This window comes from Globicephala melas, chromosome 16, assembly GCF_963455315.2.
Source record: "Globicephala melas chromosome 16, mGloMel1.2, whole genome shotgun sequence".
In the NCBI taxonomy this organism is placed as follows: Eukaryota; Metazoa; Chordata; class Mammalia; order Artiodactyla; family Delphinidae; genus Globicephala; species Globicephala melas.
This window is the reverse complement of record NC_083329.1, coordinates 11,999,959-12,023,489: the sequence shown is the minus strand read 5'-3', so window position 1 is coordinate 12,023,489 and position 23,531 is coordinate 11,999,959. Positions and strand designations below refer to the sequence as shown.

At 45.7% G+C, this 23,531-nt stretch overlaps 1 long non-coding RNA gene across 1 annotated transcript; it reads left to right on the top strand.

Moving 5' to 3' along the window:
• The first annotated feature begins 741 nt into the window (after positions 1-741).
• LOC138842371 (uncharacterized) lies at positions 742-22,533 on the top strand. Its single transcript, XR_011376798.1, has 3 exons — positions 742-943; positions 1,209-1,396; positions 21,158-22,533. It is a non-coding gene; the product is annotated as an uncharacterized lncRNA (long non-coding RNA).
• The last annotated feature ends 998 nt before the right edge of the window (positions 22,534-23,531 follow it).

Below are 23,531 nucleotides of genomic sequence, written 5' to 3'. Positions count from 1 at the left end.
TTATAACTCCTGAAATCCTTTCCGCTTGGCATTAATGTGATAGATTCTTGCATAACGAAGTATCATCTCCCAGTTGTGCCAAGTGTCCATTTTCGTGTTCTAATTCATAGTCTTGGAGCTACTCCCTATGTTAAAGCAATTTGATTTAGTTGAGACAAGATGAATGACATACACTTGAAAAGTTAAGTGAAACAATAGAAGATCCTCAAGTATGAGTGAACTGTAGTTTTTAGTGGAAAATAAAATTACTTTTTTGTGTATTTGTATTTGCATTGTCTGCAGGTGTTTGGTATGAACTGCTGCTTACAAAAGAAAACCATACACAGTTGTTTGTGTATTTCACTTTTTAAAGCATTAATATTTGTATTTTTAAAGAAAAATTTAAGGGAAACAAAAATGTTTGCACGACTGCAGAAAGCCTTGGACGAAATTTCCCCAAACGAGTTTTTTGGAGACTATTTTTGGCCATTATAGATCAAAAATGCAATCTGAAGAAAGATTTTAACAAATTAAATAACACGCTGCCATCGTTAATTTTCTTACTCTATCTCAGCATTGGGGAATTTGAAAGGAAGATACTTTAAGATAATGTATGGACAGCGCGGCGGCGTGGCCGGAGGGAGGCGAGTGCCCCGTGTGCAAGTGTGGAGAAGAGGCTGCACCAGCGCGGCGGCGGGAGGTACCCCCGCCCCCTCCGGAGACGCAGAGACGCGCTGCACTCTCGCGGCCTCGGTCACCCGCTCAGCTCCCTGCCCTAGGCGAGGAGGCCGGCTTGCCCGGTTGAGTGGCCCGAGCTCAGGGCGCGGAGAGCTCAGGGCGGCGACGACGACGGCGTTGATATCGGGGGTAACAACGGCCTCAGCTGGCGGGGAAGATGAAAGGCCGGATCGAGCTGGGAGATGTGACATCACACAATATTCAACAGCTGAAGAGATTAAACCAGGTCAACTTTCCAGTCAGCTACAATGACAAGTTCTATAAGGATGTGCTGGAGGTTGGCGAGCTAGCAAAACTTGCCTATTTCAATGATATTGCAGTAGGTGCTGTATGCTGTAGGGTGGATCCTTCACTGAATCAGAAGAGACTTTATTTACGTCATGACACTAGGATGTCTGGCACCATACGGAAGGCTAGGAGTAGGAGCTAAAGTGTTAAATCATGTCTTAAACATCTGTGAAAAAAACGGCACTTTTTTTTTTTTTGCACAGGCTCCGGACGCGCAGGCTCAGCGGCCATGGCTCACGGGGCCCAGCCGCTCCACAGCATGTGGGATCCTCCTGGACCAGGGCACGAACCCGTGTCCCCTACGTTAGCAGGTGGGCTCTCAACCACTGCGCCACCAGGGAAGCCCAAGATAGCAGTTTTGACAACAACTATCGGCATGTCCAGATCAGCGGTGAGTCTGCAGTTGACTTCTACAGAAAGCTTGGCTTTGAGATTATTGAGACAAACAAGAACTATTATAAGAGGATAGAGCCCGCTGATGCTCATGTGCTGCAGAAAAACCTCAAAGTCCCTTCTGGCCAGAATGCAGATGTGCAAAAGACAGACAACTGAACAAATTACAGAGGAACTTTCTTGCACTTGCTGGTCACCAAATAAAAGAGAGGCCCACTGATTCCCCCCGCCCCCTGCTTTTTTTCTTTTAAAGCTTTCCCCCTTCCTTGTTCTTGTGTTTCTTCCTTTCAAAACTTCCTTCCCTTTCCTCTCAAAGTTTTAAACTTTTAAGGACTTATTAATCGGGTTTGGATTGTTCTAGTTTTCTTATTTTTGTGAGGTGGTTTGATTGCAGGAAGGAGAAGGTATAGATCTGTTTAGTTTCACAGTTAAGATATATGGTCCCAAAAACTTGAGTGTCAATTTCAATTTGTTTTTTAATGTCCTGCTTTCACATTGAAGGGCAGAGCCTACAAAATATTGTATACTTCAAAGGACAAGCAGCAGCAGCAGCAATATCCTGTTCTCTAACTCATAGACAAGTTTAGTGTGTTTGTGGTACTTTGAGTTTTTCAAGATTTTGTGGGATACTAATCCCTATACATTGCCTTCACTCCACCTATTGTCCTTCTGAGTATTAGCTCAGGAGTTGGACCATTGTGAGCCTCCTAAGAAATACTAAGCTTATTTTGTTCTGTTAAGCAGTTATTCCTCCCTCGCTGGTGCCTGAGGGTAGGTGGGACAGTTTGAGTAGGTAGTATTATACTTTGGTCTCAGCACTTGAGTTGAGCTGCTTTTTGCTAATGAGTGGTCTGGTTGTTAGCAGGTTTATTTTTCCTGCTGTTGATGGTTAGAAGTGGCATTAACTTTTAGAGTGTGGGCTGGTGAGAGTAATATTTTTAATATCCTAGCTAGAGATATGGCCTTTAACTGACCTAAAGAGGTTTGTTGTGATTTGCTATTTTTTCTCCTGTCCTTTTTCTTCAGTAAATCCACAATAGTTAGTCAAACCTTAAAAATGGAGTTGATGGGTCAATGGCCCTAAATAAACCTGAAGCAGGTGCTGTCTCTTGGACATATGAAAAAATACCTAGGGCTTCCCTGGTGGCGCAGTGGTTGAGAGTCCGCCTGCCGATGCAGGGCACACGGGTTCGTGCCCCGGTCCGGGAAGATCCCACTAGCCGCGGAGCGGCTGGACCCGTGAGCCATGGCCACTGAGCCTGCGCGTCCAGAGCCTGCGCTCCGCAACGGGAGAGGCCACAGCAGTGAGAGGCCCGCGTACCGCAAAAAAAAATTAAAAAAAAAAACAAACCTAAAAGGAAGCTTAGATGGACTTGTGGCACAACAGACGCATTTAATGTCAGCTAATGTAGACTGTTAGAAGTGTGGCCACTGAGCATTTGATTTTAGAGGAAAGAATATCTAGACAGAATTTTTGAGAATAACATAGCTGTGCTATTGCTTATCTGTTGAAGAACATCCCAGATTTGCTTACACTCTGTGCTTGTGATATTGAGTTTAAGGATTTGGGGGTGCGGGAATTATTAAACATATTTCTTCTATTCTTGGAGAAAGCAGAAGTCTAAATAACGCAAATGTCACTGTGACCTCCTCTAGTGACAGGACTGGTTTACGCCAGGTCGTTTTCTGGCACATAGGGAGTGGTTTTAACGGGTCAATAACTTTTTGTAAGATAGAAGACATCTGAAATCTTCATATTTTCCTCCATAATCCCATCTCCAATATTTAAATTTTTCTACATTGCCAATACTGGTGGACCAAGAATGTTTTGATTAGACTTTAAAACAATGCACAGTGTTTGAATTTTCTGTCATTTGACTTTAAAAGGAAGGTTGCTTCAGAATATTTATCCTCTTCTGTAAATTCTGGCATAAAAGTTTCATCTCTTCAACTATGTGGAATGGCAAGATTACTTTACACAATGTTTATGCACAGTTTATAACCTTAAGTTCTTATTTGAGAATGTAAAAATACAAGGTACGATCGACTTCAACAGTCTTAATTGAGTGCCAAGAATAATATAGAAAAGGAAGATAGCTGATAAATGAGTTTATAGGGCTGTAATCTTAAGATAGTAAAAATGTAGAAAGACCGTGCTGGTTTCTTGGGTATCAGTTTCTTAAGCAGTCCAAATCTAAGCTTAGAAGAAAAGTTTAGCTTTAAGCACCTTTACCTTCATGCATAAGCTTCAGCTTGCTCTTGCCAAGAGAAGAGTGTTTGAGTTACAGAAGGCATAATTAGTTGGAAAATTCAGCCTTTTTGTAAACTTCACATATCAAAATAGATTTTGATATATAAATGACTTTTGTGAGATGATACTGCCTCTATTTCTATAACCATTTCACCTGGACTATCTAATCAGTCCTATGAATATATCCCTAAATGTGGTTAATGAAAACCGAATAGCTGCCTCATGACAATTAAGTACATATTATTTATGGAGGAAAAAATATTAAATTTTGAATTGAGTGTGTAGGCTCCCTGTCACTTTAGTGTTTCTTTTTCCACATTAGTCACTGACTTTAACCTAACGTGTAAGTGTTTGTAAAGGGTGAATTGTCCTATATCCAACTTACATGAAATAATTCCATCCACTTATGGAGGAGGAGGATGTAGAAGACGTACAAGCTGGGCTCTAGTTCATGTGCCTGTGAGTCAGTAAAGATTGAAATAATGTCCCATGTTGAGTCGGTTATTTTGAAATATGATAAAAATTATCGTTGAGGTAAAACAATTCTATTAACTGGAAGATCACAGGATATATCCACCATATTTTTCAGGGCAGATAGTTTTTTCTGTGGGGCAAATAGGTAAAAATTATATTGTATGGTAATTGCATTTAGGTTCTAAAGAAAAGAATCTGCAGAGAAATCTATGCAATATATAATTTGTCCAGGTTAGTTTTCATTTGCAGAAAGAATTCTGAAATATCCTCAAAGTAGTTTATTCATCAACTGAAAGTCCTCCAAAGAAAGAACTATTGGGAAACCATGACATATGGGGTGGAAAAGAAAAAGCTCCCTCAGTTTTTTGGAGGGAATAACTTTAAAAATACTTAAAGAGCTGAGTTTACTTGGTGCAGTTAAGATTTAAACTTGTTGATTTTAACATGGCTGTTATATCTGAAATAAACTTACATGATGTTCTGGTAAAAAAAAAAAAGATAATGTATGAATCTTGATCTTGCTTTTAAGAGAGAGTGAAACTCATGATATTGGTGAAAGAAACTTTCATAATGAAATTCAAATATTTTGTGCTATTTTCTGTAAAATAATTAATGATATACAACCTAACCCCATCAAAATGTTATAAATTAAACATGATGAATTGAACTCATGATAAATCATGATCATATGAACATGGTATGTTAGACTGACAGTTCATTTCCAATCTAAGTATTGCTTTAAGAATTTAATTGACAATTCCAGTTGTTCCAACCTCAGCCAAACATAGTTTCTTCATTTTGAAATTAATGAAAAACACCCTAAGAACCACAATGTCCCCAGAAGTTTGTCTAAGTCATCATTACTGTCAATAGAACACATATTATGTGAAAGTCTTGATTATAACAGCATAATTAATAATTTACTTAAATGAAGGCAAGAAGATTAACTTTCATGGAGTAAATATAATTTATGAATTTTGTATCAGTTCATTTTATTACCTATCCAAATAACAAGCTCATAGAAAGAACACCCAGCATTCACAAAAAATAGTTAAATTCAGTCGTCTTTCAAATTTTACCATCACTTTATACATTTTTTAATCTTGTCATCATATAAAGGTATATTTGTCAAGGAAAGGGGATAGTATATGTGTTATTTAACATTCTGTTAGCTGGATGGATAACATGTCAATATTTGGACACAGAGATGAGCCTTCATCTGTACTCTTGCAGCGAATATTAGAAATGGGCCTGGTGAGGAGGCCATGCAAAGGAGGACATACAAAGCTACAGGGCTGGAAGGGCCATTCGCACAGGTGCTGGTGTTTCCCTCATGGGAATGATGGCAGGGGCTGACGTGGAGATAACGGGAATCTGGAAACGAAAGTGATGAGAGTGCTAATGACCAGGAGGTTGTCACGATGAGGGGGTGGGGTAGAAAACTCCAATGGTGTGAGCCTCAGTGGAGCTCACGAGGGGCAAGGGAAGGAATGGAATGGAACAAGGAGGACACCAACGCCACCTCCCCATCAGAGGAACACAGGCAACAAGAAATGTGTCCCTTTGGGAGGTCACAGGGAAGCTGAGCTCAGGGGAGAGCTAAGTCTGGGTTAAGGCAATGACGTGGAGGGAATATTTGAAGGAAAAATACATGAAAGAATATGCTGATCATGGAACAAGTATTCTAGAAGGCACAGTGAAAGGGATTATGAAGGAGGAAAGGGGTGAAGGATTGTGTCAGGGGAGAAGATTACAGAGAAGTTTGGAGATGAGAATTAGAAGTTTATTAAAAGTTATCAGGCTTCCCTGGTGGCGCAGTGGTTGAGAGTCCGCCTGCCGATGCAGGGCACACGGGTTCGTGCCCCGGTCCGGGAGAATCCCACATGCCGCGGAGCGGCTGGGCCCGTGAGCCATGGCCGCTGAGCCTGCACATCCGGAGCCTGTGCTCCACAACGGAAAAGGCCACAACAGTGAGAGGCCCGTGTACTGCAAAAAATAAAAAAAAGTTATCGCTCGCACCTAGAGTGATAAAATGGCATTGAAAGGTCCAGTGCATCCAATCCCGATGGAGTCTTAGGGGACGGGAACATCTGGTCCTAACATAGTTCAGCTGTGGCCTGGAAGTAAGGGCCTTCCTGGGATTGAAATTCAGGACTGGCCCTCCGCCATCAGCCAGCACCAGCAGGTGCCATGGACATAAACATGGTTGGCAGCGGGGAGCACAAAACACCTGGTTCTTCATGGCCAGTCAATCCAAGCAATTCTCATCAGCATTCCAGGTGGCTGGACCAAGATGCGTCATGATCTTGGGGCCAGTACTCAATGGATTAGCCCTGGGCAGGGCCCAGAGCCTTTTAAAGGCCACACTGATCATCTGGTAGCAGCCCACATCCACCTTGTCATGTTTAAGAAGGGACAGACATAAATGGGCCTCAACTCCATCTGTTTTGCACACAATTGGCACTTGCATACATTATACCCCAAATTGCCTTTCATATTCTAAACCCAAACATTTCCAGGTTTGGCACAGTTGTGCCTCCTGTCAGCCAGCTGGTCAGTTTAGGCAGCTCCCTTTCATTATCTGGTCAACAGTATACGTTTATGAGAATTGCATGTTTTTGCTGTATTGTTTTGTAAAAATGAGTGGAAAATGGAAAACTGGATGAACTGATACTAGTGATTTTTAGAAAGTTGTGAAGTTAATCCCGTTTAGACATAGATGGAAACGATTAGGTGCCGCAGGAAGTCTAATCTCTGCTGGTCAGTCACTGGACTTCAGCCAGTTACGTGTTTAATTGCAAAATAAAAGAACAAAATGAAATTCAAAAGGCAACAGAATATCATCAAGGAGTGTTAAAAAGGACAGTTGTGATTGAGGATTTTATGGTATTTTTAGCTTTCTGAGAATGGAACAGCCTTTTATAACTTTGTGGGTCCAATGTTCAACTTCATGCATACAGTTGTCCCAGCATCTTGAAGAACACGTTTTGTAGGGAAGCGGAGGCTGCCTGGGCTGTCAGCAGAGATTCAAAATGGAAACCTCTCTCCTGGAGCACAGTGTCTCCAAGGTGATCGCTTAAGCATCATTCTGGAGGCTTTGACAGGAGAGACAGGCAGCCTGGTATGGCAGAACACTAGAGTTTGGGTCAGAAAGATAATACCACCTTAGAGGGAGCATTTCCTGAGGTGCTGAGGGCCAGTCCCATTCTCTCTGATACCCTCTTCCCAAGGCAGAGCTCTCGATATTCCCCAGAGGCAACGTGGGCAGCTTGGCCACCCTCATAGCCATACGCACGTCTCTCTCATCTCTCTCATCCTCCAGTCAGCTTGCCTCCTCCGTCATCTTCTAAACAGTCCTCTCTTTAACCACTCTTTTTTTTTAATTTATTTTTGGCTGCATTGGGTCTTCGTTGGTACGCGTGGGCTTTCTCTAGTTGCGTCAAACGGGGGCTGCTCTTCGTCCTGGTGCGCGGGCTTCTCATTGCGGTGACTTCTCTTGTTGCGGAGCACAGGCTCTAGGCGCGCGCGGGCTTCAGTAGTTGTAGCACGTGGGATCAGCATTTGTGGCCTGAGGGCTCTAGAGCGCAGGCTCTGTAGTTGTGGCGCACGGGCTTAGTTGCTCCGCGACATGTGGGATCTTCCCGGACCGGGGTTCGAACCCATGTCCCCTGCATTGGCAGGCAGATTCTTAACCACTGTGCCACCAGGGAAGTCCCTCTTTAACCGCTCTTTTCCATCCTTTTTCCCTGCCTTGCTGTGCCTTATATTGCCAACGCCACCTACAAGCAAAACTAAAGCTTAGCCCTCAGGAAAACAGAGATCGCAGACAACGGATGGAAAGTCAAGAAGCAATGATTGGCAGCTGGATTCCCTTGATCATAATATTGCAGACCCAGGCTGGGTCCAGCCAGATCCTCCTAGGGCATGGGCACACTGGCTCCAGGCAAGGAGTTGGTAGCCTAACCAACAGCCACTCCCTCTCCCCACAGATCTACTAAGTGGCTGGCAGGTTTCAGGCAACCATGGGCTCTACAAAATGAGTCTTGACTTGCCCAAGCCAATCATGGTGATTCCTCAGGAACAGTGGTTGACTTAGGAATGGGCCTGGGTGGCAGTCCTTCCAAGGAGTCATGATTAATCTACTGGAGACTCAAGGGACGCAAGGAAGGCATGTCCTCTCCTAGGGACATGGGAAAGCTTGGAGATGCAGCAACGGTCGCACAACCACAAACCTGAGGTTAGAAGCCAACATGCTGAAACTAGTAGAGCAGGAAGATGGAATGAGTCTGGGTGTTTCGCAAGTAAATTAACTAACCCTGGAACTGCCTTACCTCCATACGTCTTATCACGTGAGACTTTAAGTCCCCTTGAGGTTCGAGCCTTTTTCGGTTGGATCCTCTATTACACGCAGCTGAAATCACCCTGCTACAACAGCTCAGTAACATCTGGTGGCCCTTGTCATCGATGGGGTACCAGGTCCAAATCTGCACCAGGCTGGGGGTGCCCTGGGAATTTAGTCCCATCACCACCACCCTAGACCTGTGGGTAAAATGCAAGTGAACAAGTGGGAAATTATACATTTCCTTGAGGCCGGGAAAAGTGTCAAAGCACTTTACAATCAAATCTAATTGAAAACAGCAGCTCTTTAATCTAAATTTACAACATAATCAGCCTTCTGGTTAACTAATTATAATTAAATTAGATTGGCAGTGTATTTCATATTTGCTAACTAAAAGCACCAAAAGAAAAAGCTGCATTTGGAAACCGCTGTGTCTCTTTATTCCCTATGAACACCAAGTGTGAAAGGAAGCTCCCTGAGCTGTAAATTTGGAAACCTGGGTTCTAATCCTGCCTCTGCTCAAACTGGCTGTGTGCCTTTAGGTGAGCCCCTTAGCCCCTCTGAGTCTTCTTGTTTGTAGGATTCCAATCAAACACAAAGTGTCATCGTTGATTCATTTTACCTGTTCTTGAGCATCATGTAACTAAAATCACAGACGATGCACTTTTTTGTGGGTCTAGTTAGAAACCTACTACAATTTTTTAGGGTATTTTATTGCCAAAGAAATGATGAGCCCAAACTAGCAAAGATTTTGACTGTTCAAGCATTAAACCACCCTCAGGCCCTCAAGATTGCACAGGCAGGAAGTTGGCTTGTGCAAGCTGTACAGCCTCTAAATAGGGCAAACTTCCCCAACATTCACTTTATTTTATTTTATTTTATTTATTTATTTATTTTTGGATCTGTTGGGTCTGTTGCTGCGTGCAGGCTTTCTCTGGTTGCGGCGAGTGGGGGCTACTCTTCGTTGTGATGGGCAGGCTTCTCATTGTGGTGGCTTCTCTTGTTGTGGAGAACAGGCTCTAGGCGTGAGGGCTTCAGTAGTTGCGGTGTGTGGGCTTGTGGCTCGCGGGCTCTAGAGCGCAGGCTCAGTAGTTGTAGTGCACGGGCTTAGTTGCTCTGCAACATGTGGGATCTTCCCGGACCAGGGCTCGAGCCCATGTCCCCTGCACTGGCAGGTGGATTCTTAACCACGGTGCCACCAGGGAGGCCTGACATTCACTTTAGATGTGGCCCAGGAGATAATAATCAAGGAGAAATCTCCCAGAGGGTGGAGTCAGCCATAAAGATCAGCGGACCAGGGAGCTCCTCCCAGAAATCAGAATAGGGCGTAATGAAGGAACTTTTCCACCCATGGGCCCACCTTCTCAGTGCCTGCAGGAGCTCATAATTGCCAGGGGCCAGGAGCTGCTCCATAAGCTAGGCTCCCCCTTTCTGAATACAAGTTGGTACTACAGTCATGCTGTTTCTGCTCTACCTCTGTGTATTGGGTATGGAGGTGGAGGGATTCAGATAGTTTTTAGTTTATATGTCACTAAAGCAAGAGAAGCCACCTCCAAACTCAAGGGAGGACCGCACATCCTCAGCTCTGAGCTGGGTACAACGACCTGAGAGGTCTTCAGATTATCTCCTTTGGGGAGGAGATGAGTGTGTTCTGGGGGAAGGAGGAAGAAAAGTGCACACAGATGTTTAGCTGGTCACCAATGATACGTGACCCCCTCCTGGACTGTGGAGTTTTCACTGGGGAGCAGCAGCTGCCCTGCTAGGGATTTTTGTTTAATTGACACGAAATTCACATAACATACAATTAACTGTTTTAAAATGTACCATTCAGTGGCATTTAGTCCATTCACAATGTTGTGCTGCCACCCTCTATATCAAGTTCCAAAATATTTTCGTCATCCCCAAAGAAAGCTCTGTACCTATTTTTTTTTTTTTTTTGGTACGCGGGCCTCTCACTGTTGTGGCCTCTCCCATTGCGGAGCATAGGCTCCGGACGCGCAGGCTCAGCGGCCATGGCTCACGGGCCCAGCTGCTCCGTGGCATGTGGGATCTTCCCGGACCAGGGCACAAACCTGTGTCCCCTGCATCGGCAGGCGGACTCTCAACCACTGTGCCACCAGGGAAGCCCAGCTCTGTACCTATGAAACAATTACACCCCATTCCTTCGTCTTTCCAGCTCCTGGAAACCACCGATCTGCTTTCTGTCTCTATGAATTTACCTATTGGGGATATTTCTTACAAGAGGAATCATTCAACATGTGGCCTTTTGTGTTTGGCTTCTTTCGCTTTGCACAATGTTTTCCGTGCTCATCTGTGTTGTAGCCTGTGTCAGTACTTCATTCCTTTTTATGACTGAATAGTATTCTATTGTATGGATTTACCACAAGTTGCTTTTTGTTGTTGCTGTTGTTTTTGTTTTGTTTTTAATTTTTATTGAAGTGTAGTTGATTTAACAACGTTGTGTTAGTTTCAGGTGTACAGCAAAGTGAATCAGTTACATATATACATATACCCACTCTTTTTTTTCTTTAGTTTCTTTTCCCATATAGGCCATTACAGAATATTGAGTAGAGTTCCCTGTGCTATACAGCAGGTTCTTATTAGTTATCTATTTTACATATAGTAGTGTGTATATGTCAGTCCCAGTCTCCCAATTTATCCCTCCCCCCGCCTTATCCCCTGGTAACCATAAGTTTGCTTTCTACATCTGTGACTATTTCTACCACAAGTTGTTTATCCATTCATTGGTTGATAGGCATTTGGGCTGTTTCCACCTTTTGGCTACTGTGAATAATGCTGCAATGAACATTCGTGTACAAGAATTTGTTTGAAAATCTATTGTCAATTCTTTTGGGTATACACCTTGGAGTGAAATTGCTGGGTCAGGTAGTAACTGTTACTTTTTGAGGAACCGCCATATTGTTTTCCACAGCGTCAGCCCTCTTGCATTTTGGTGCGATTGTGTGACTGACAACTTAGTCTCTACAATGGCAAGTGGGTGGAAGGGATCTTCATCACATCTGGGCAGGAGTATTTCCCCCCAGTCTCAGCCTACTCAGTGGACTCCAGAGTTGCACAGGAGGGAGGAACCATAAGATGGAGGAATCTGGGTGCCTCGATGAAGGCTGCCTGACCAGGAACACCCACACACCATGGTGTAAACAAGAAATAAACATCTATTGTGTTAAACCACTAAGGTTTCTAGGTTTACCTGTCCCAGCAGCTGGCGCTATCTTAACTATTTCCTGAATATCCAGACCTCACTGGCTTCTTCGTTGCCTCTGAAATCTTAAGTGCCACAGGGCCCACTCCATCTCTCACCTAGAATTATCGCCTTGTGTGGCTGGTTCCCTTTCTAGTGAGTGTTTATCTCATCTCTGCAGGGAGAATATGGGGCCAGAGTTTCATGCCTGGGTCAGAACCTGGCACCCCCACATGTTACTTTGTGATCTCAGGCAAATTATATAGTATTTCAGGGCCTCAATTTTTTCATCTACAAAATGGGTAGAATAATTGTACCTATCTCAGAGTTCTTGCAAATATTTTACATATTTATACATATTTTAAAAGGTAATGCAGGCAAAGTGCTCAGAGGCGTTCCTGATACACAGCGAGAGCTCTCAGTTTCTACAGTTCCATCTCCCTCCTCAGCCTTGCAGTGCATGGCGGCTAGCAGATGTGATCATTGAATCAGTCTGGTCCTCAGGCCTTCAGATGAGCCGAATCAGATGAGGAGCTTTGGGAAAGGTTCCTGCCCTCTCCCCCAGGCACCTGGATCAGAATCCCAGGGTTGGGCTTAGGAATCTAAGATTCTAATAATCAGCCAGGTTCGGCACCCTAGGGGAGACCCCACTGGGCTGGCGAGGAAGTAGGGAGAAAAGGCCAATCTCGGCCTAACGTAGTCATCCCCCTGCAGCCACAAGACTTCCTCCTCCCTCATTCAAGCCCTTGCTCAAGATCCCTTCCTTGGAGGGGTAGCTGCCTCCCTCCATCCCCTTCCTCATCCTTCGTAGCACTTTTCACTACCCGACCTGGAGTGTGTGTTTATTGTTCATCATCTGTCTCCCGACCCCTTGAGGCACGGGGCGGTGACTAGCGCATATGGTGAAGAAGAGAATGAACCAGCCTCTATTGAATCTGCCATTCCCATCCCTTAACAAGGTGTGGGGCAGATCTCAGAGCTTTCAGGTCCCTTTCCTTATTAAAACCCAGCCCAGTCTGGTTTAGAGCTCTAATCTCTCATCTGATTCCAAGGTCACCCCTTCCCCATCACGATTGGACTTGGGGCTCTGGGGACTTGAAAGGGGACAGGCAGTCTGCTTGATACCTCCTCCCCCCAACACACCTGAGAGTGAAGGGGAGCCTGGTGTGACTTGGAGATAACCCTCCACTCCCTCAGGTTGTCAGTGGTTGGGGGCTGGGAGTCAGCAATTCAAGGGAAAGGGGCGGGGGTCACATCTCCTAGTGTAGCTGGTGCTTTGCAGTCCTCTCTGGGTTAGTAGGTGTCGCTGGTCTGGCTGACCCTCGCTGGGAGAAGCTTCTAGATGCCAGTGCCTTGGGTTGCTGCAGGCATGGGTTCCCCTGGATGTTCCCGAGTGAGCAATCCAGTTCTACTCCACCACACCTAAGCTGCCCCCACTGGCAGTTATACTCACAGCCTCTTGCTACTGGGGTCCTTTTGTCTGGAGGCAGCCACCTCCCACTGTGTCCCCTGGACGCCTGAGAAACTCACACACGTGGGTGTTCAGGGCACACATGGGTAGACAGGCACCTGCCCTAGACCTGCCGTTTCTCTCCAGCCCTCTTCTCCCCTGCTCAGTGGGACTGATCTGGAGATCGGCACGTCCAGGGACTGAGCACTACCCGATCCGGATGGAGTGCCTCCCCGCCCCGCAAGTCCCCATAAGGGATTCTTCTGCAACCCTTGACTGCACAATGAGGGTAGAAACACAAAGGAGCAACCGCCCTCCCCCCACCACACCTTGGGGAGGAAAGGAAGCTGCCCCTTGTGACCCTCCCTCACACAGCCCAATATGGTGACTCTGTGTCCTCATTAGCCTTGGGCCCAGAGCCAAAGGACAAGGTCCCAATTTACAGCCTGTCCCAACAATCCCCTGAGCAAAGCTTCCAGGTTTGGAGGCCCTGCCAAGTGCAATGAGTTCATGAATCTTGTAAAAGCCAGGCTCCTAACAGAGCCATAGGAGTAAAATTATTGGTTCCTCCCTCCCCTCCATCCTTCTTCAGTTCTCCAGGGGCTGAAGGAATATAAACTGACTTTTAAAGAAAGGAGTGACCCTTAAAAAAAGGAGCAGGATCTTCCCTACTTCCTGATGGCTAGAAGGTGGACCTGATGGACATGATGGCTGGAGCTACAGCAACTATCTTGGGCTATGAAGTAGACTCTACATGATAAAGATGCCAGAGCCACAGAGTAGAAGGAGTATGGCTTCTTCACAATCATGGAACTGCCTTTCCAACCCTGGGCTATTTGAGTCTACTTACATAAGAGAGAAATATACCTTACTATATTCAACCAATCTTTTCAAACTTTCTTTCTCTTACAGCCAAAACTCATGCAGATAGTCTGGCTCTAAGCTTGAAGTCTCTCTTTATTGGAAAAATTATTTTCTTGAGATAACCAGGATGAAAAGATAAATGCAAAGGAAATGACTTTTGCATTATGATTTGCTATTCTTTAAACATGTTTGTGTGCTACTTAACGTTATTTCTCCTGCCATGAGTGGTACCTGCCTCATGCTTTAGAATAAACTCACAGATTCCAAAGTCAGCCAAACCCAGGTTAGAATTTGGTTTCTAAGATTTCCCCAGCTGTGTAACCTTGAGCAGGTTACCCAACATTTCTGAACTTCAGTCCCCTGTTCTATTCAATAAGAATAATAGTCTGTCTTGAAGAGTTCACCTAACAAATTTTTATTGAACATCCACTTTCTGCATGACATTAAGCTGGAGATACCATAGAGAAAAAAAAAAAGCGCCTTGGAAAAAAAAAAAAAAAAAACCAAGGGCCTTGAAGTCCAGTGAGGGAGAGATGATAAAGGAAGCAAATAAATAAGCAAACAAAATAATCACAGTAACCAGTTTACCGTAACGGAGAATAACAGAGTGTGGGAGCCCTGGGAACTGGGAAATCCTCCCCTTTGAGGGCTAAAAGACAAACCTCAGGTAAAGCTCTGAGCGCACGCACTAGTTACTATTATAGCCCTCACCTGGAATCTTCCACACCTGCTTGCCTCACGGGGAGTATTAACAAAGCCAAAGACCAGCCCCATACTCCATGTAGCTTGTGCACAGCTCCTACCAGGGTAATCCAATCTGTGCTTTTTCTGTCCATCTGAGGATGGAGAGACGGAGGCTGGGCAGAGGGCTCACACAGACTGCCAGGAGGGAAAGCTATTGGCTGCGGACCCTACGTGGCACACACCCGCCACTGAGCTGGCTTTGTCCCTGGGCCTAATGGGCACCACCTGGGTCCCAGAGATGGCAACTGGCATCAATTAGCTCTCATTGAGCCCAAGCTGGAGCAGCACCCTGGATCCCATCCCGGTTAGTGGCATCGGGGACCGCCAGCTCCTGGGCTGTGTGTCGTTTACTCCTAACAGCCTCCATTGGTGACCTCTTTTCCATCAGGCAGGACCCACCAGGCCCACAGCTGTCATTATCATGAGAAACCTGGTTCTCAGAGCTAAGTGATCAGATCCCATCCACCACTATGTGCCTGGAGGCGCTGGGTGTGTGCGCTGTGGACAACTTAAGCAACAGAGGGACTCTGAAAATTCCCTTTCTGGCATTCCTCCTTAGAATTTCAGGCAGTACAGAAAGATAGGCAGTCCAAAATTGGAGGGACTGCATACAGCCTAAGCGGGTACTATGAAAGCAGACCTGTGGGAATCTTCCTCAGCTGTTTCCAGGTGCCTGGTCTTGGGCAACGTACTTAACCTCCCTAAGCCTTGGTTGCCCCATCTTAAAATGAGCATAGTAATCATAATACCTACCCTAAATTCGGGGGGAGGGGGAGGAGTAAGTAAAAGAATCCACTTTTAGGAAATGTGTGTTTTCTTTGACCCATCTTCTTCACTCCACAAATGTTTCTGAGCATCTAATATGTGTGAGGCTCTGTTCTAGACTTGGGAAATGCAAAGACAAATAACAAAGCTGGAAGGACTGTTGAAAGGCATCTCATCTGGTGACCGTCCATTTTTAGACTGCAATGCATCTAAACTGGGCGAAAGGCCCTACGATCTACCTACCCCACTAGCTATCACTTAGCTTACGCCGGGTAACAAACAAACCATTCCAAAACTCGGTGACTTCCAGCAATAAACGTTTCTACTTTCTCATGACTCTGTGGGATACCCAGGCAGTTCTTCTGGTCTGGGCCAGTCTGGCCAGAGCTGGGTGGGCCAAGTTGGCTCCACGCACAGGTCCTGGGCCTCAGCTGGGACGTCTGCAGCTGCTCTCCCTGTGGTCTCAGAGCCTCTGGGAGGCTATTGGTGGGCTTGTTCACTAGGTGCCAGAAGCCCCACAGTAAGAGAGGAGGCAAGCTCCAACTCACCAGCACTTTCCCAGCCTCTGCCTGTGACACATTAGCTATTGTTCCATTGGCCAAAGCAAGTCACAAGGCCAAGGCCAGGGTCTGTATGGGAGGGGACCGCCTAAACGCATGGAATGAGGGAAGCACGAACAAATGGGGGCTGTCACTGCTACAGTCAACTACTCTGAGCCATTTCCACTTTCCAGAGGAAAAAGAATTTGATGATAAAGAATCAGAGAAGGAATACATGGCAACCACGTATTATGTACTGCAGTGACCCCCAAATGCCTATGATCACTTATCCCTGCATTAGTCAGCTCCAGCTGCCGTAACAGAATACCACAGACGCGGGGGTGGGGTGAGGGGCTTAAAGAACACAAATTTTCTTCTCACACTTCTGGAGACTGGATGTCTGAGATCAGGGTGCCACCACGACTGGGTTCTGCTGAGATCTCTCGTCCTGGCTTGCAGATGACCGCCTGCTCGATGTGAGCTCACGTGGCCTTTCCTCCGTGTGTGTGTGTGCATGGAGAGAAAGAGAGCTCTCTCCTCTTCCTGTAAGGCCACCAATCTATTAGATTAGGACTCCATCCTCATGACCTCATTTAACCTTGATTACCTTCTAAAAGTCCTAATTCCAAATCCAGTCATGATGGGGGTTAGGGCAATTCAGTCCATAGCAGTCCCTAATTTTTTAAAATTTTGCATCTCTAATATACGCATATTTACGTATACATTATACACACACTCTATTAAACAGAAAATTTAAGCAGATGAGTTAAAGGTAAAAAGTAATATTTTAAGTGTTAATTTTGATGACTCTATACTATTAATTACTAATATTCCAAGGCACAATATACACTAAGGGTGAGTTTCATCATTAACGACACTGCACGTAAAGCCATCTTTCAAGTAACCTTCTTGATAATTTTAGATTGGGGGGCAAGGGGACTGACTTCTTGTCCGATCGCATTTTTACCTCGTGATGTGCTAATAATACAGAGTTCATACCACCACATCAGCTAATGTTTTTGGTTTTTACCAGGTTTTATAGTGGTTTTGGTTTTGGTTTTATAGTGGTTTTGGTTTTGGTTTTATAGTGGTTTTTACCACTATTAGTATTGTCTTCAATCCTCAGTCTCTCTACAATAATCTATTAAAACCATTTTTCCATTTTAGAGGGATTAGTTTAGCTAAAGCTAGATTGCATAATTTGTAAATCCACTTACCCAAGCACATGTCGAGCACAATACCTCAAATTCCCCTGGGAGGTAATGCATATGTGAGGTTACTTCCATCAGCCTCTCATCGTGAAGCCCTTGAAAGGCCTACCTGTGCCATGGGTGACATCGGACCCTTTGACATTCCCACTGAAGGAAGTTACTAGTGCTGATCTGAACTTCAAAAGATTAGGAAAGTATAATTGCGTTATTTTTTTTTTTTTGCCCCAAAGTTTCACTTTTTCCCCACAACCCAATTGTGTTGATCACCCCACTTGGGGACCAATGATTTGTTTTGTAAAGACGAATATGAGGTTTCACACATGATACTAAGATTTAAATTTATTTATTTATTTTTGGCTGCATTGGGTCTTCATTGCTGCGCGCAGGCTTTCTCTAGTTGCAACGAGCAGGGGCTACTCTTTGTTATGGTGCATGGTCTTCCCATTGCGGTGGCTTCTCTTGTTGCGGAGCACGGGCTCTAGGCGCGCGGCCTTCAGTAGTTGTGGCTCGCGGGCTCTAGAGAGCAGGCTTCAGTAGTTGTGGCGCATGGGTTTAGTTGCTCCGCGGCATGTGGGATCTTCGAGGACCGGGGATCAAACCCTTGTCCCCTGCGTTGGCAGGCAGGTTCTTAACCACTGCGCCACCAGGGAAGTCCAATACTAAGATTTAAAATGATGCCTTATACCCAAACTTGGTGGCTTAAAAGAACAGAAATTTATTCTCTCACAATTCTGGAGGCTGGGGATCTGAAACCAAGGAGTGGGCAGGGCCCTGCTCCCTCTGGCGGCTCCAGGGAGAATCCTTCCTAGACTCCTCCAGCTTCCAATGTCGTCAGCATTCCTTGGCTTGCATCACCCCGCAATGTCTTCACATTGACTTTTCCCCCATGTGTTTGTCTTCTCCTCTGTGTGCCCTTTACCAGGACATTCGTCATTGGATATAGGGCCTACCCAGATAATTCAGGATGATCTCCTCATCTCAGAACCCTTAATTACATCTGCAAAGCCCCCATTTCCAAATAAGGTCCCATTTGCAGGTTTTAAGGGTCACCATTCAACCCAATGCACACATCCTTCCCGCAATTTTAATGGATGCAGTGGGGCCCAGAAGGGGAGTCGGGGCACAGTGTGGACCAGCTTCTGTCTCTCCCTCCCTCATGGACCTGCAGAGCTTCTCTGAACACAGTGCTTCTCTACAGAACCCTTCCCCTGGGAAAGCAGCCCTTCCTGGCTGTCCTTCATAATTAACTCATGTCTTCCCATGTGAAGGTAAACGCCTGAGGCTTAGAAATGCAATGTCTTGCCGTTTAAGGGCCATTAAGGCTCCTTCCTCCTTCCTCCTGCCTTTCCACTACCATTTCCACGCATTTCTCCTCTAGGACTCTGCAAAGCATTCTCTCGGAAACTACCAGCCTGGTTTCTGATTTCCAAGGAAGGAGACAGCTATTGGGGTTTTATCCTTGGGGTTTTACTGGGCACAACAGCAACAAAGCCTGGCCAGCCCCAGGGCAGAGCTCTGGCCAACAGGGAAGGGAAGAGTGGACTGGGGACATTGCATCTTGGCCTCAGAGTCTAACCGCTTTCAAGTTCAGCTAGGTGTTTGCCCTATGAGCAAGGTGGCTGTATTTAGCAAACAAGAATGCAAGATACCCAGCTGAATGTGTATTTTGGATAGACGATGAGTAGTTTTTTAGTCTTTTTAGTATACTTGTTCATCATGCTTATTTAAAAATCTATTTAAGATGCAATATTTGGATGCAGTATGCTCCAACATAAGGAGCATACTTATGTTTTAAAAAAATTGTTTATCTGAAATTTAAATTCAACTGAGTATCCTGCATTTTATCTGTCAACCCGACCTATGACCTTCCCTCCCTCCCTTCGGTCCCTCCCTTCCTTCTTTCCTCCCTCCCTCCCTCCCTCCCTCCCTCCCTCCCTTCCTTCCTTCCAAAAAGCCTACTCTCTTATAGTAGGCAAAAATAAAGCATAATGCTTGCCTTCAAGGTATTCACAGCCTAGGGGAGGAGACAAACAGTAACAGATGCCTTCTGCACAATGAGAGCCATCCCTGTCCTAATAAATATTTATGCAAATGATCTGGCGGACACAGAAGCAGCAGCAGTTCTGTATGGGGAAGAGCCAGTTGAGGTGGAAGAAAAGCTCGAGAGAAGGCACAGGGGTGGGGACTCTTGAGCTGACTCCATGGACAGGTGTAAAGCAACGGAAGGCACGACCTGAGGAGGACATGTGGGGCTCTGGGAGCGTGCAGCGGAGGTCCCGCTGAGGCCGGGCTGCTGAGCTGGGAGCGGTCTGCGTCTGGGAGAGAAACGGGTGGGAGGATTGCTGGCACCACTGATGTCAGGAGTGGGGGCCAGAAGTGTCGTTTGGAGAGTGAAGGGGTCTTTACGCCATGCCGAGGAGTTGGGGCTTTCTCAGATGGGTCCTGAGAGACCGAACACACAAAGGGACAAAGTTCAGATCACAGGTGGCCGTAGAACTCAGACCACAACCTCTGCAGCCACGTGCGGGGAAATCCAAATCACAGCCTCGGCAGCAATCTGGCCAGAAAGGTCAGGACTCGGCCAACGCCTCCCAGCTCACCAATGTTTTGTCCCTGCTTCCAGTTCAGGCCCAATCACGTAAAATGCCCTATTTCTAGTTACCTGCTTCCCCCTTCCTCAGGATGACAACCTCCAATCAGGACACACCTGCAGCCTTTGAAAAGCTTTCCTCTCCTCCACTTGCCTTTGAGTTTCTGCTCTAAATAAACAGCTTGTTTATTCTCATTTAAGTGGTGTCTTCATTTATTTCCACAGTATAGACCACAGGTATTGCTTTGTAGAAGAGGGAGAGGGGGCGATGGGAACAGTTAGCTCTGCGGAAACTGATACCCTGATATGAGGTGTTAATATAACCACACACAGTGGGGTTAGTCAGAGCTAGAAAAATCTGCTTTTTAAGACCCTTTGCAACCTATACACACACACACACAAATTTTTAATGTTTATATTCACCTGAACATCCCCAAGTTCTTTTATATTCTAAAGAAAGGCTTTGTATCTTTAAAGTGCAGTTTAAAAATAAGAGTATTGTTAAAGTTGCCCTTGATTTTCTTTTTGACAACATTTTGTCTCCCCTTGTGGTAGACTGCATCAACTCGTCACCCTTCCCTGCATCCAGGCCCTCAGCCCTTTAACTCTGCAGCACCTCCCACTAAATGGGTGGAGCCTCGTGATGTTGAATTTGGTCATGTGACCTGCTTTGGCCAATGGGATATTAGCAGATACCATGCAAGCAGAGCTTTGAAACAGGCTTGGTCTCTGGGGCTTGGGCCCCTGCCCCTCTGCCACCTCCATAAGAAGAACGTGCTGGGCACAGGAAGAGGATGAGAGTCAGGTGGGGCTGAGCCACCCCAGCCAAACAGTCTAGGTTAGACAACCACCAGCTGATCCACTGACCAATGAGTTCATTATTTTTCAGTTCCTCTGAAATTTTGTGATTGTTTGTTATGCAGCACTTTTGTACCAACAGTTGACTGTCCCACCCTTTGATTTCAGAATTTCAAGAAATTTTTCATTACCATGAATATATGATTATTAATGGCAAATTCTAATGGTTGTCTACCCAAATCCATGTCCCCTGCCATTCTTTCCCGCTGGTAGAGCCTTGATTTTATTTTCAGGAGTTCACCCTATGCCCAGCCCAGACAAGTGCTCAGAGAAGTTATCTTCTTCAACCTCAAGGGGCAAATCTCCATTCATCTAAGCCAATTGTAGTTTACTGGCGATCGGTTTAGGAGAGAGCATATAACACAGTTATGGCCAGTGAAATGTGAAGAGGCTGCCAGGGGCTTTCTGAAACGGCTTCTCTCCTCCTTATAAGAAACTCATGAGATGATGCCTCCTTTTTTTATGCCGCTAGACTCTTAGAACTGCTGCCGCCATCTTGGGACCATGAGGGGAGCTGACAACAGGACAAACCAACATTTTGAAGAGGACAGATTGGGAAAAGCCTGCGTCCCAGATGTTACTGAGTAGCCATCCCATAGTGAGTCTTTGGCACTGCCCTAACTCTGGGCTACTTGTTATTTAGGCCTCGTTTCCTTACAGTTTCTGTCCCTTACAACTCAAACCTTCCTGATTCAGATGCTTCCTCAGAAAAGGAAAATCCAAGTTAAAGAGAGGGATGTGTTGATTTTCCTTTCTTTCGTATGTTTTTATCAAGTGATTCATCACTGGGGCAAGGCCTCTCACAAGATCTTTAAAGATGAGCTTACAAAATGTTTGCTCCGATAGATGTCTCCGAAATTTGACTTTAAGGGGTGTCACCATGGTTACAGTATGTTATAAAAGGACTTCTGACCTCACCACATGAGTCTGTGCTGCTTTGCCCACTGATGTGAGGACCCCCCAAGGACAACTTCAGAAGCTTGGGCTGACAGGTAAGTGCAGGAAGAATTTCAACAAGCATAAGGTTCTTTGGTGATGGTTCCTCCTTCCAAAGAGAGACTCCCAGGGGTGAAATTGATCCTTTTACAGTAGTGGTAGCTAAATTATAAAAAGCAAATTCAATCCACAAGCATGCGCTTTCTCCAGCACAACGAGCACGTGATACATCTGCTCAGTGTGGTACATCTCACTGCAGTAGACGGCACCTTCAGAAAACACATTAAAATGTCATTAGATTTTATTTAAACTTGCTGATAATTTGGGTAACTTGATTATCTCCCCCTCTTCCCATGCTGTGCTCAGCAGAAACCAGCTCATGCCAAATTATCATTCATTTTATTAGAACAAAACTTCAGGCCACTCTCTGGACTTGCCATACTTTCTCGTGCCCTGGGGCCACTGCCCTCGCTCTTTTTCTCCCCTGGAATATCTCTCTCCCACTCCCTGCCTGGCAAACTCCTCAGCATCTGGCAATGCAGAATTCGAACACCAATTCCTCTCTGAAGTTTTGCCTGGACCCTTGAGACGATGCTGCACGAGGCGTGAAGTCAGGCCCAGCTGATTGTGGATTCACTTCTGTCCCCATTTAGCTGGGTGTCCTCAGCCGAGAAGCCCAGCTTTTCTGAGCCACGTCGTAGCTTCGTCTCCTTGTAAAATACGTATCCTGATTGCCCCTGCCTCTGGCTTGCGCCGGGAATGAGCAGAGCTCATGGGAGAGGCCCTGGCACGGAGTAAAGGCTCAATATGTTTTGGCTGTTGTTACTGGGTACCTTCCTACAGAATCGTAAAGCTTTATCGCCAGAAGGGGCTTCAGAATAGCTCTTCTCAACCTTCGATGTACAGCAGATCACCTGGGGATGCTGTCAAGACACAGGCTCTGATGCAGCAGTTCTGGGGCGGTGCCTGAGATTCGTGTGCATTTCTTACAAGCACTGTGGATGCTGCTGGTCCCAGAACCGCACTTTGACGAGCATGGCTGTACATGACATTGAGTTCCTGCTTGCTTTAGAGAAGAGGAGGATGAGGCCTGAGAGGGGATGTTCCTAGCCCAGCGAGATCTAGAAGGCTGCCCGGCATGGTGGGTTCCACTTCTTTCTTCCCACACCTGAACTCTTCTCTCCTTTGGCTCAGCCCAAAGCTCAGCCCAGGCTCCTCTGCACAACTGGGAAGGAACCAACTACAGAAAACATACAGAGCCCCTGTTCACAGAAAGTGCTGGAATCTACCAGTCCCTGAATGCAATCCTTTTGGGAGGGCATGACTCAATCCCAAGGAAGATCTGACAGTTACCAGTCTTCCATCATCCACAAGCCCTGTTGGTGTCAGCAAAGGTTTTCCCATCAGCTGCTGGGAGGAAGAAGAAATGGAAGCAAATCGGTATGCCAAGGGTTGCTTATGCCCAAAAGGCTACGAGAGTCCAGAGACGTAAGTACCTGAAGAAAATATATCAATTCTTCTGCATTATAACAATAATGATTCCAGCAATTCTGCTCATTTTCTATCAAAGCACAGCCAGCAAACTCCCTCAGGTCTCTGTGCTGTTTGCTGGGGCTTGTCTTCGGAGAGTTGACAATCTAGTAGAAGGAAGAAGAAATGATACAGATAACTAGGAAACAAGATGAAGGGTGGCTCCTGCGCTAAAGGGGCAGGAGAATTGCTGAAGGAAGGGAACACGAACTCTGGTCTTAGAAGTAGAGCACCGCCCTTCAGGCAATTTTCATAGTTTCATGGCCCAGCTTTCTCAACTTTCCTAGGGATGTCTTGAATATGGGACAACTTGTCTAATTTAAAGAGTAAATGAACAGGAAATACTGTATATAGGCAGTCCTCTGCTTTCATAGATACAA